Consider the following 13,636-nt stretch of genomic DNA (forward strand, 5'->3'; position numbering starts at 1 on the left):
CCCAACCTACAACATTTTAAATGATCCCAAAGGATGAAGTCCTAAATTACTTGGAATAAGTATTAATAAATGACTTCCCAAGAGGGCTTTCTGGAGGAAAAAAATGCTCAATGAAAGAGGTAAGCCCTATTATGTCAGTCTGGGAGGGAGGTGAATTGCTTCAATACTTTATGCATATTCACTTTTTAAGGAAGGGACTGTGATTCTTTTTTAGGGCAAAAGACAGAATTTGTGGCAGAAAAGGAACTTGTGATTCAGAGACTTAATGAGCTAAATTTGCCCAGAGTTTTGCGTCTTTCTGATGCTGGGAGGTAACAGTATATAGTAGGGGTATAGAATCAGTCAATGCAAATCAGCTGACTCGTGCAAATTGAAGACGGATCTGCTTGTATCTTGTCAAGGAACAAGGTGAGGTTGCCATTGCTGATGAGACGGCAGCTCAAGGAAATGGAAAAGTTTCCAAGGCAAAATAGAACAGCACATGAGTGATCTTCACCACCTCTTTTCTACAGGGAAATCAGCAATGAGAACAGGGCAACAAAACAGAAATTTCTGAATTCGTTTCCCAAGTTGTCCTAAGTGCCTGCCCAAAAAACTCTCCTCAGAGAGAATCCCTTATGAATATCATGACCTTAATGATAATGAGTTCTGATTGCTGCAGTAGAAACAAAGCAGAAATAAAAAAGAACTTTATATTGTACACAGTGATAAGCATCATCAGAAATACACATTTATGTGGTTATTTGGTTATTCTATTTAAATATATGTTAGAAAGCTTTATTAAATATAGATGGAGCTATTGTTTATAGTTGATTAATATCAATGTTTATGGCTATGTTTTCTCAAATGTTGTGGGGTATTTTGTGTTTGTTTGTCTGTTTTGGCCTGTGCTGGGTCTTCGTTTCTTCGTGGGCTTTCTCTAGTTGCCACAAGAAGGGAATACTCTAGTTGTGGTACACAGACTTCTCATTAAGGTAGCTTCTCTTGTTGCAGGGCAGGGACTCTAGGCACGCAAGCTTCAGTAGCTGCGTTACACAGGCTTAGTTGTCCTGCAGCATGTGGGATCTTCCCAGAGCAGGGATCAAACCCACGTACCCTGCATTGGCAGGTGGATTCAATTAAAAGAATTTACATTTGTAAGAATATATACTTTAGACTTAACTGTGAATATTTTAGAAAAACCATTTTCTTAAGTGGTCCCCAAAGTCATATCATTCATTAAATGTATGACTTCCTTTAAACTTGAGCTACTTACAGATAGTCCTTTATTCACTGAATTGACTCAAGCATGTGTTAAAGTCAGAGACATCATTTACCTCTCACTGGTGTAAAATGAGGTATTGGATTGCAAGTATGAGCAATCTGCAATTTCTATAAATACTTGATAAGATCTACTTTCTCAATTTAAAATGGAAAATCATTTAGACTCTGCTATAAGAGAATATATGTTCAATTGAGAAACATCTCTCCTGCTTATTCAGTTGTCTGTATTACACTATTCTTAACCTTAAAAGAATTCATATTATGCAAAGGATGCCAAGTATTTCAGCTTCACATCTTACCCATAAAAACACAGACCAGCAGAGCTTATGTAATTTGTACAGGGTCATATAGTTATTAACTGGTGATAAATCAGAACTGGATCCAAGGGTTTTGACAACTAGTTAAAATATAAACATTCCTATACAATACTACTGTACCACTTATTTACTGTGTGATCTTGGGCAACTTGCTTAACCCCTTGGGAGGAGGGATCAAGATGGCAGAGTAGGAAGATCCTGAGCTCACCTCCTCCCATGGATACACCAAAACTACAACACACATAGGAAACTCTCCCTGAGGATAACCGGAACACTAGCAGAAAAGTGCTTCTACAACTAAGGATATAAAGAAAAAACAACTGTAGGAGAGGAGGCAGAGACACAGTTGAGTCAGAACCCACACCCGTAGCACAGCAACTCATAAGCTGGAGGGAAAAATCACTTATGCAGGGCTCCTCTGTAAGGAGCAAGGGGTTCGAGCCATACATTAGGCACTCCAGCCCTGGAAATCAGCATTGTGTAAGATCAGCCCCCATAGTATCTGGCTTTGAAACTCAGCAGGGCTTAGTTCCAGAGAGCAGGAGAGTTGCAGGAAACTGAGACTTCACTCTTAAAGGGCTCATGCACAAACTCTCTCGCTCTGAAACTCAGAACAGAGGGAGCAGTTTAAAGTACATGGCACTCTAGCCAACCTGCATCTGCAGCACACCCCCCCAGCAACACCCACTCCAGCTTCAGCCACTCAGTCAAGATGATCCAGCTCAGCCTAGCATGACCTGGGACACCACTTCCCAGGTCATATCCACCCATCCCCATCTATACTGCCAAGGTGGCCCCAGCCTAGCATGCCCCAGGACACCCCTAGGCTATTCCTACTCCAGACCCTGCCTGCCTGCCAAAGCCACCAGCAATCACAGTGTACGAAGTTCCAAGATGGCAGAGGAGTAGGTGGCCTTAAGGTACATCGCTCTCCATGGATACACCAGGAACACACCTTCAGACTCAGAAGTGCATGCAGAATACCAGCCGAGAGCAGACAGGAGTACCTGACCAGAGGAAAAGAATATATAGAATCACGCAAAACTCAATAGGAGGAAGGAACTAGGGGCAAAGACAGGAGTGTTAGTAGGACTGGACCTGCCCTCAGCGGGTAGGGGAACTGAAGCAGGGGTCTGATCCCCACACCGGGGCAACTGTCTGAGTCAGAGGAGAAACATTTAAGGCTGAGAGGGAAACAGCTGATCTGTGGCAGCCTAAATGGAATGAGAATCAGGCAGTCCTTGCCACAGCCATACACCAGACAGGAACACTGGTCTCCTGGAGGGGGCGGCGGCTGGGTCTGGGGTTAAGGGACTGCGGAGCAATCCCAGGGTGAGGGCTGCTGTTGACTGCAGAGACACAGAGTGAGGGGATGTGAGGGAGGAGATCGTGGCAGGAAAGGCCGGTGTAGGAAAGCCAGGGAGCCATGGAAGCAAGGCGATACTGTTGAGTCACAAGGAGGGGTGGAGCCATCACCATGGTCTCTCTCTCCCCACACTCCACCATCGGCAACTGAGCAATAGAAAGCCTGGCCCATCAACCACCTGAGGCACTAAACTACAGAGTAGGACCCCACCCAGGACGCCCCTGTAAGTGCCTGATGTGCCAATCTACAGAGTAGGACCCCAGTCAGAGGGGGCCCTCTCTGTTCCTGATGCACCAAACAACAGAGAAGGACCCCAGGCAAGGGAGCCCTCTAAGTGCCTGAATGGTGGAGCTACGGAGAATGACTGGCCAAAGAGGCCTTCTGATCACCAGCTACAAGAGACTCAAAAAAAGACTCTGATTGGGCCATAACTCCTGTGGCAAGGGCAGTTCATGTCCCTGCACCCTTGGTGCCACCAGGGTCCCTGCAAGCCAGGCAGCTGCATCACCTTCATGCTTAACTCTCACTGGGGCAGAGGTGCCACAGGCAAAAAATGTCTTGCATCTATGCGCACTGGGTCACTCCGGTCATGTCCAGCTATTTGCGGCCCTGTAGACTACTGCCTGCCAGGCTTTTCTGTCAGAGAGGGGGTCCTCCAGGCAAGAATACTGGAGCATATTGGCCAACACTGGTTGCCATACCCTTCTAGAGCAATATATTTCTTGCTACCCTAGCCACCGACCCCCCTGAGTACCTGGTGCTGCCAGAACCCCTGTGACCCAAGCAGCTGCACCACCTCCACACCTGACCCTCACAGGGGCAAACCCAAGTCCTCCAGGGCAGCCTCAGAAGCTAAATCACAGTGGAGGACCCACATGTAGATGTGGAATAAAACCACAATTGAAACCCAGGGGCAGTGTGGCTAAGGAAGAAGACCCAAAACTTCCCCACCGGCTGTACAAGCTGCAGATTAAATCCACATAATCAACTAGGGAGACTCTGTGTCTATGGAATATATAAAACGTCACTGAGAGCTCCCACAGAAGAAAACACACTAGCTCTGACAGCGGTGGACATTGGAAGCAAGAACACAGAGGAGTAGGAACAGATCAGAATCTCAGCTGCCCCCACAGCAGGTCCAGAGATCAGCACAGAGTTGGAGGACATGCTAGGGAGGGGAGGTGGGCTGTGACGCTCTACGAGGGAAAGGCCCCTGACAGCAGTGACTCAAGAAAAACATTTATTATTCTTATCTTTTGACTTGTTCTGTAGATTCTTTTGGATTTTTTTCTTTGTTTTCCTTTTTTTACCATCTGTTGTAGTTGTCGATTTTATTGGCACTAAGAAATCCAATTAAGCTTTTTTTTTCCTCAGTCATTTATTACTGTTGTCATAAACCTCTGCCTCTATGCTGGGCTTTTGCAGTTCTGTAGTGCTTTCCCCTTTTTTATTCCTTCTCTTTTTTTAATTTTAATTTTTAAAAACTATTATTATTTTTTCTACATTTATTCCTTTGTTTGCTTTTCCTACCATTCTTTGCTATTTGCAGTTAATCTTTAATGTATATAAATCTTGTTTATTTACCTCTATTTAACTTTGTATATCTATTCTTTCTTTTCTTTCTCTCCTTTCCTCTCAACATATTTGTTAGTTTTATTTTCATTGCTTTATTCCCCAATTGGCATCTTGCTTTAGTTTTGTTTTCAAGTTTGTCCTTTAATTAGTTTTTTTCTGGTAGATATAATTTTTTGGTTTCCTTTGCTCACCAGGTCAATCTATTGTACTTTATTTTTGTTGGCCTGTTTTGATTTTGCTAATGGTGTATATGTATATGTGTATATTCAGTCACACTTTTTTTGTTGTTATAAACCTCTGCCTCTACATTGGGCTTTTGCAGTTCTGTGCAGCTCTCCTTTTTTTTCCATTTTTCTTTCTTCTTCCATTGTTTTTTTTCCCCTCTTTTTTATAATTTTAAATGTTTTAAATCTTATTTTATTTTTTCTACATTTATTTCTTTGTTTGCCTTTCCTACTGTTCTTCTCCCCTTGCAGTTAATCTTTAATGTATATAAATCTTCTTCACCTACCTCTATTTAACTTTGCATATCTATTATTTCTTCTCTTTCTTTCCTTTCCTCTCAACACATTTGTTAGTTTTGTTTTTATTGCTTTATTCACCACTTGGCACCTTGCTTTAGTTTTGTTTTACAGTCTGTGCTTAAGTTAATTTTGTTAACTGGAGAAGATAATTTTTTATTTCCTTTGTTTGCTGGGTCAATCTGCTGTACTTTATCTTTGTTGGACTGTTTTGACTTTGCTCATGGGTGTAGATGTATATGTGCATATTCCATTATGTTAATAATTATTTGCTCAATTTTGTAACTTCCATTTGTCTGGGGTTCATCTTTGGATTCTCGTTGTTGGATATCTGTTTTAATCTCACTTAATGCCATAACAAATCACTTGTGGAATCTTCGTTCCTGACCAGAGATCAAGCCCTGAGCCTTTGGAGTGGGAGCGCTGACTCCAAGACCCTAGACTACCAGAGAACTAACCCTATGGAGTGTCAAACAGTGAGAACACACACAGAGGAAACCACTTGAATACAAGACCCCGCGTCACCCAACCACCAGTAGCATCCCATGCAGGACGCCTCATCTAAAGAACAAACAAAACAAAAATACAAACCAAATCATCACCAGACAGGATTAGCACCTCACTCAGCCTTGCTCATCAAAGGAAAAACGAACAAACAAAAACTCAGCACAAATCTCACCCTACACAAAGCTCACACAAACCACTGGACCAATCTTAGGAGGGCAGAAACCAAAACGAAGAAAGAATTCAACCTTCTTCAAGGAAAGAATTCAACTTTCCTTAAAGCCTGGGAAAAGGAGACCTCAAACACAATAACTTAAAAAAAAAAAAAAATGAAAAGGCAGAGAAATACTGCACAAATAAAGGAACAAACTAGAAACACAGAAGTCCAAATAAATGAAGAGGAAATAGGCAAGCTACCTGAAAAAGAATTCAGAATAATGATAGTAAAGATGATCAAAAACCCTGAAAAAGAAATGGCGAAAATGCAAGCATCAGTTAACAAAGACCTAGAAGAATTAAAGAATGAACATACAGAGACAAACAACACAATTACTGAAATTAAAAATACTCGAGAAGGAATCAATAGCAGAATATCTGAAGCAGAAGAATGAATCAGTGAGCTGGAAGATAAAATGGTGGAAATAACTTCTGAAGGGCAGAATAAAGTAAACAGAATGAAAAGAGCTGAGGAAAGTCTCAGAGACCTCTAGGACTATATCAAACGCACCAATATTCAAATTATAAGGTTCCCAGAAGAAGAACAGAAAAAGAAAGGGTATGAGAAAATTTTGGAAGAGATTATAGTTGAAAATTTCCCCAATGTGGAAAAGGAAATAGTCAAGTCCAAGAGGCACAAAGAGTCCCATACAGTATAAACCTAAGGAGAAACACGCCAAGACACATACTAATCAGTCACAGTGTACATAGGGAATACTCCTACACAGGGCCACACCTTCAAGAATGGGAAAGATAACCGCATTGTCTTATTCATAGAAACACTCGCAGAAAGTCAAACAAAATGAGGAAACAATGGAACATGTTCCAAATGAAAGAACAAGATTAAACACACACACACACATACAAACTCTCTAGTGAAATAGAGATAAGTATCTGCCCAATAAAGAGTTCAAAGGAATGGTCATAAATATGCTCATCAAACGGAGAAAAATACAGGAACACATTGAGACTTCAACAAAGACAGAGAAACTATAAGAAAGAACCAATCAGTGTTGAAAAATACATTAACTTAAATGAAAAATACAGTAGAAGAAATCAACAATAATCAACATATCAGATAATATAAAAACCACATATGTGACCCGGAAGAAAAAACTGTGGAAATCACCCAATCAGAACAGTAGAATAAAAAAGAACTAAAGAAAAGGAGCAATTTAAGGGACCTCTGGGACAATATCAAGCACAATAATATTCTCACTACAGGGATCCCAGAAGAAGAAGAGAGAGAGAAAGGTGCAGAAAACATATATGAGTAAATAATGACTAGAAACTTCCCTAAACTGGGAAAGGAAACATATCAAGATACAAAAATATAGAAAGTCACAAACAAGATGAACCAAAGACATACACAACAAGAAGTATCATAATTAAAATGGCAATGTTTAAAGATAAAGACAGAATTTTAAAGGCAGCAAGAGAAAAACAATTAGTCACATAAGGGAACTCTTATAAGGCTATAACCTGATTTTCTAGCAGAACTTTGTAGACCAGAGAGAGTAAGAGAGCCATGGCATAAACTGTTGAAAGGAAAAAACTTAAAGCCAAGAATACTCTACCTGGCAAGAATATAATTCAGAGTTGAAGGACATACAAAATTTTCCAAGATAATTAAAAATTAAAAGTGTTCATCAGCACTAAACCAGCCTTGCAAGAAATGTTAAATGATCTTCCTTAAGCAGAAATACCCATAAGTAGAAATAAGAAAATACATGAAAGAAAAAAATCTCACAGTAAAGACAAACATAATAAAAGCAGAGGGTTCACCACTTGAAAGACTGGCATGAAGGTTAAAAGACAAAAGGCATAAAATAATCTATATAAGTACAATAAGTAGTCAAGGGATACACCAAAAAAAAAAAAAAAAAGAGGTATCCAAAAAATATGTAAAAAGTGGCATCAAAAACATAAAATGTGTGCCTTTGTACACTGGCAATAAACCACCAGGAATAGAAATTAAGAAAACAGTTCTATTTAAAATAACATCAAATAGTAAAATACCTAGGAATAAAGCTAACAAGGGGTTAAAATAGCTGTATTGGGCTGATCCATATCAATGTATGACAAAACCCACTGGAAAAAAAAAACAATAATAATAAAAATTAAAAAAACAACAACAACAACAAAAAAAAAAGATCAATAATAAAGATTATGTGAAAAATAAAAAAAAATAAAATAAAATAGCTGTATTGTACTTGGAAAACTACAAGACACTGATGAAAGAAACTGAAGGGAAAAAAATGGAAAGACCTATCATGGTCATGGATTGGAAGAAGGTAAATGGTCAATGCTGAAATCAGACTGATTATATTCTTTGCAGCCAAAGATGGAGAAACTCTATACAGTCTGCAAAAACAAGACAGGGAGCTGACTGTGGCTCAGATCTTGAACTCCTATTGCAAAATTCAAACTTAAATTGAAGAAAGTAGAGGAACCACTAGACCATTAAGGTGTGACCTAAATCAAATCCCTTATGGTTATACAGTGGAAATGACAAATAGATTCAAGGGATTATATCTGATGAACAGAGTGCCTGAAAAACTATGGATAAGATTGTACAGGAGGAAGGGATCAAGACCATCCCCCAGAAGAAGAAATATAAGAAGCCAAAATGGTTGTCTGAGGAGAACTTACAAATAGCCTGAGAAAACAAGCGAGGTAAAAGGCAAAGGAGAAAAGGTAAGATATACCCATCTGAATGCAGAGTTCCAAAGAATAGCAAGGAGAGATAAGAAAGCCTTCTTTAAAAAAAAAAAAAAAAAAAAAAAAAGCCTTCTTAAGTGAACAATGCAAAGAAATAGAGGAAAACAATAGATTGGGAAAGACTTGAGATCTCTTCAAGAAAATTAGAGATACCAAGGGAACATTTCATGCAAAGATGAGTGCAATAAAGGACACAAGTGGTATGGACCTAATAGAAGCAGAAGATATTAAGAAGAGGTGGCCAGAATACATAGAAGAACTGTACAAAAAAGGGTCATAATGACCCGGACAACCACGATGTGTGACCACCCACCTAGAGCCAGATATCATGGAGTGTGAAGTCAAGTGGGCCTTAAGAAGCATTACTATGAACAAAGCTAATAGAGGTGATGGAATTCCAGCTGAGCTATTTCAAATTCTAAAAGATGATGCTGTGGAAGTGTTGCACTCAATATGCCAGCAAATTTGGAAAACTCAGCAGTGGCTACAGGACAGGAAAAGGTCAGTTTTCACTCCAATCCAACTCCAAAAGAAGGGCAATGCCAAAGAATGTTCAAACTACCACACAATTGAGCACATTTCACATGTTAGCAAGGTGATGCTCAAAATCCTTCCAGCTAGGTTTCCATAGTATGTGAACTGAGAACTTCCAGAGGTACAAGCTGGATTTAGAAAAGACAGAATAACCAGAGATCAAATTGACAACATCCACTGAATCGTAGAAAAAGCACGGGAATTCCAGGAAAACATCTACTTTTGCTTCACTGAATACACTAAAGCCTTTGACTATGTGAATCACAACAAACTATGGAAAATTCTTAAAGAGATGGGAATACCAGACCACCTGACTTGCCTCCTGAGAAATCTGTATGCAAGTCAGGAAGCAACAGTTAGAACTGGACAAAGAATAACAGGCTGGTTCCAAATCAGGAAAGGAGTATGTCAAGGCTGTATATTGTCATCCTGCTTATTTAACTTATATGCAGAGTACATGATGCAAAATGCTGGGCTGGATGAAACTCAAGATGGATTCAAGATTGCTGGGAGAAATATCAATAACTTCTAATATGCAGTTGACATTGCCCTTATGGCAAAAACAGAAGAGGAACTAAAGAGCCTCTTAATGAAGGTAAAAGAGGAGAGTGAAAAAGCTGGCTTAAAACTCAACATTCAAAAAACTAAGATCATGGCATCCAGTCTCATCACTTCATGACAAACAGAAGGGGAATAAAATGGAAACAGTGAAAGACTTCATTTTTCTTAGAATAGAAAATTACTACAGACAGTGAGTGCAGCCATGAAATTAAAAGACACTTGCTCCTTGGAAGAAAAGCTATGACAAGCCTAGACAGCTTATTAAAAAGCAGAGACATCACTTTGCCAATATATCACTTTGTCTGTATAGTCAAAGCTATGGTTTTTCCAGTAGTAATGTATGGATGTGAGAGTTAGACCATAAAGAAGCCTGAGCACTGAAGAATTGATGCTTTCGAACTATGGTGCTGGAGAAGACTCTTGAGAGTCCCTTGGACAGCAAGGAGATCAAACCAGTCCATCCTAAAGGAAATCAACCCTAAATATTCATTAGAAGGACTGATGGTGAAACTGAATCTCCAATACTATGGCCATCTGATGTGATGATCCAACTCATTGGAAAAGACCCCAATGCTGGGAAAGACTGAGGACAGGAGGAGAAGGGGGTGACAGAGGATGAGATGGTTGGGTGGCATCATCGACTCAATGGACATGAGTTTGAGAAAACCCTGGGAAATAGTGAAGGACAAGGAAGCCTGGGGTACTGCAGTCCATGGGGTCACAAAGAGTCCAACACAACTGAGAGACTGAACAACATACTGTTAAAATGACCATACTCTTGTGTATGGTGTAACACCATACACAAAAATAAACTCAAAATGGATTAAAGATCTAAATGTAAGACCAGAAACTATAAAACTCCTAGAGGAGAACATAGGCAAAACACTCTCCGACATAAATCACAGCAAGATCCTCTATGACCCACCTCCCAGAATATTGGAAATAAAAGCAAAACTAAACAAATGGGACCTAATGAAACTTAAAAGCTTTTGCACTACAAAGGAAACTATAAGTAAGGTGAAAAGACAGCCCTCAGATTGGGAGAAAATAATAGCAAATGAAGAAACAGACAAAGGATTAATCTCAAAAATATACAAGCAACTCCTGCAGCTCAATTCCAGAAAAATAAATGACCCAATCAAAAAATGGGCCAAAGAACTAAACAGACATTTCTCCAAAGAAGACATACAGATGGCTAACAAACACATGAAATGATGCTCAACATCACTCATTATTAGAGAAATGCAAATCAAAACCACAATGAGGTACCATTACACGCCAGTCAGGATGGCTGCTATCCAAAAGTCTACAAGCAATAAATGCTGGAGAGGGTGTGGAGAAAAGGGAACCCTCTTACACTGTTGGTGGGAATGCAAACTAGTACAGCCGCTATGGAAAACAGTGTGGAGATTTCTTAAAAAACTGGAAATAGAACTGCCATATGACCCAGCAATCCCACTTCTGGGCATACACACTGAGGAAACCAGATCTGAAAGAGACACGTGCACCCCAATGTTCATCGCAGCACTGTTTATAATAGCCAGGACATGGAAGCAACCTAGATGCCCATCAGCAGATGAATGGATAAGGAAGCTGTGGTATATATACACCATGGAATATTACTCAGCCATTAAAAAGAATTCATTTGAACCAGTCCTAATGAGATGGATGAAGCTGGAGCCCATTATACAGAGTGAAGTAAGCCAGAAAGATAAAGAACATTACAGCATACTGACACATGTATATGGAACTTAGAAAGGTGATAACGATAACCCTATATGCAGAACAGAAAAAGAGACACAGAAATACAGAACAGACTTTTGAACTTTGTGGGAGAATGTGAGGGTGGGATATTTCAAAAGAACAGCATGTATACTATCTATGGTGAAACAGATCACCAGCCCAGGTGGGATGCACGAGACAAGTGCTCCGGCCTGGTGCACTGGGAAGAACCAGAGGAATCGGGTGGAGAGGGAGGTGGGAGGGGGGATCGGGATTGGGAATACATGTAAATCCATGGCTGATTCATATCAATGTATGACAAAACCCACTGGAAAAAAATATATATATAATAATAATTAAAAAAATAATAATAATAATTAAAAAAAAAATGACTATACTCTCCAAAGCAATCTACAGATTCAATACAATCCATACCAAAATACCAATGACATTTTTCAAATTTGTATGGAAATACTGGGCTGGCTAAAAAGTTGCTTCAGCTTTTTTAAGTAAAAATTTTTTTCACATTTTTCATTTTCACAAAGAACCTTACTGAAAAATGTACTCACAACTTTGTTCCACTACCCTCTGCCATTTTTCAGGCAACTTCATAATTCCATCTTCCCAAAACTTCTTATCTTTTTGAGCAAAGAACTGTTCCAGGTGCCATTTACAATCTTCCAGGAAATTGAAAATTTTTTTCCATTAAGAGAATTTTGTAAAAACCAAAATAAATTGGCACCCTAAGGTGCAGTATCTGGTGAATAAAGCCTTCAGAATTTCCCAGCCTAGCTGTAACAGTGTTTGCCTGCTCATCCAAGAAATATGCAGTCTTGCGTTATTCTGATGGAAGGTTATGTGACTTCTCTTGACTAATTCTAGGCACTTTTTAATGAGTGCTGCTTTCAGTTGGTATCACTGGGAGCAATACTTGCTGGAATTAATTGTTTGGTTTCCAGAAGGAGCTCATAATAGAGGACTCTCTTCCTATCCCATCATATATACAACATCACCTTCTTTGAAGACCGGCCTTTAGTGTAGTTGGTAGTGGTTCATTTCACTTTCACCATGATCTCTTCTGTTCCCCAGTTTTGTACAGGATCCACTTTTCATCAACCATCACAATTTGTTTTAAAAACAAAATGTCTTCATTATGTTTCACTAGAGAATCACATGCAGAAATATGGTCAAAAAGGGTTTTTTCACTGAGGTGGAACCCAACATCAAATCAATGAACATAACTAAGCTGGTATAAATGATTTTCAATGCTTTATTTGAATATTTTGAGTATGTTGGCTATCTTTCATGTGGTACAACATTTATTATTCTCAATTAAAGTCTTAATTTGATCACTATCAATGTCAATTGGTCTACCCAACCATGGAGCATCATCCAGCGAGAAATCTCCAGCACGAAAATTCACAAGCCATTTTGATACATTTGATCAGTCACAGCACCTTCTCCATACATTGCACAAATCTTTTTATGTGTTTCAGTTGCATTTTTACCTTTCTTTAAATAATATGGCAAAAAATGTTGCTTTTTTCTTCCACCTTCAATAAGCAACACAAAAATTCACCAGTTTTGATGTGTTTTTAAGTGCACACTGATATGACAGCTGTCACAACACAATCTAAAAAAAATTTTGTTTTAAATGAAGTTAAAGACAACTAAATGCCACTAGAGCGTCTTATGGAAAAAAACCAAACAGATCTTTTGGCAAACCCAATAGAAAAGATCCCAAATAGCCAAAAGAATTTTGAAAAAGCAGAACAAAAATGGAAGAAACACACTTCATGATGTCAAACTCTACTCCAAAGCTGTAGTAATCAATATAGTAAATTACTGGCACAAAACAAGCATGAATATCATGGGAAAATAATAGAAAAACCAGAAGTGAACCCACACTTACATGGTCAATTAATCTATGACAAAGAAGGCAAGAATGGAAAAGATGGCCTCATCTTTTGGTATTGGGAAAACTGGACAGATACATGCAAAAGGGTAAAATGGGATTACTCAAATCATGTATAAAAATTAACTCAAAAAGGATTAAAGACTTAAACATAAGACCTAAAACCATAAAACTCCTATAATAATATGTAAGACATATACTCTCTTGTACTGTGCTTAAAAATATTTTTTTGCCTTTTGTCTCCTCAGGCAAAACAAAAGCAAAACAACAATAAGCAAATGAGAACAAAAGCAAAAACAAGCAAATGAGAACACATCAAACTAAAAAGCTTTTGCATGGTGAAGAAAACTGTCAATAAAATGAAAAGGCCACTTACTGATTGAAAGAAGATATTGACAAAATATATATGATAAGGGTTAAT

This window comes from Dama dama, chromosome 12 (assembly GCF_033118175.1).
Source record: "Dama dama isolate Ldn47 chromosome 12, ASM3311817v1, whole genome shotgun sequence".
Taxonomy (NCBI): domain Eukaryota; kingdom Metazoa; phylum Chordata; class Mammalia; order Artiodactyla; family Cervidae; genus Dama; species Dama dama.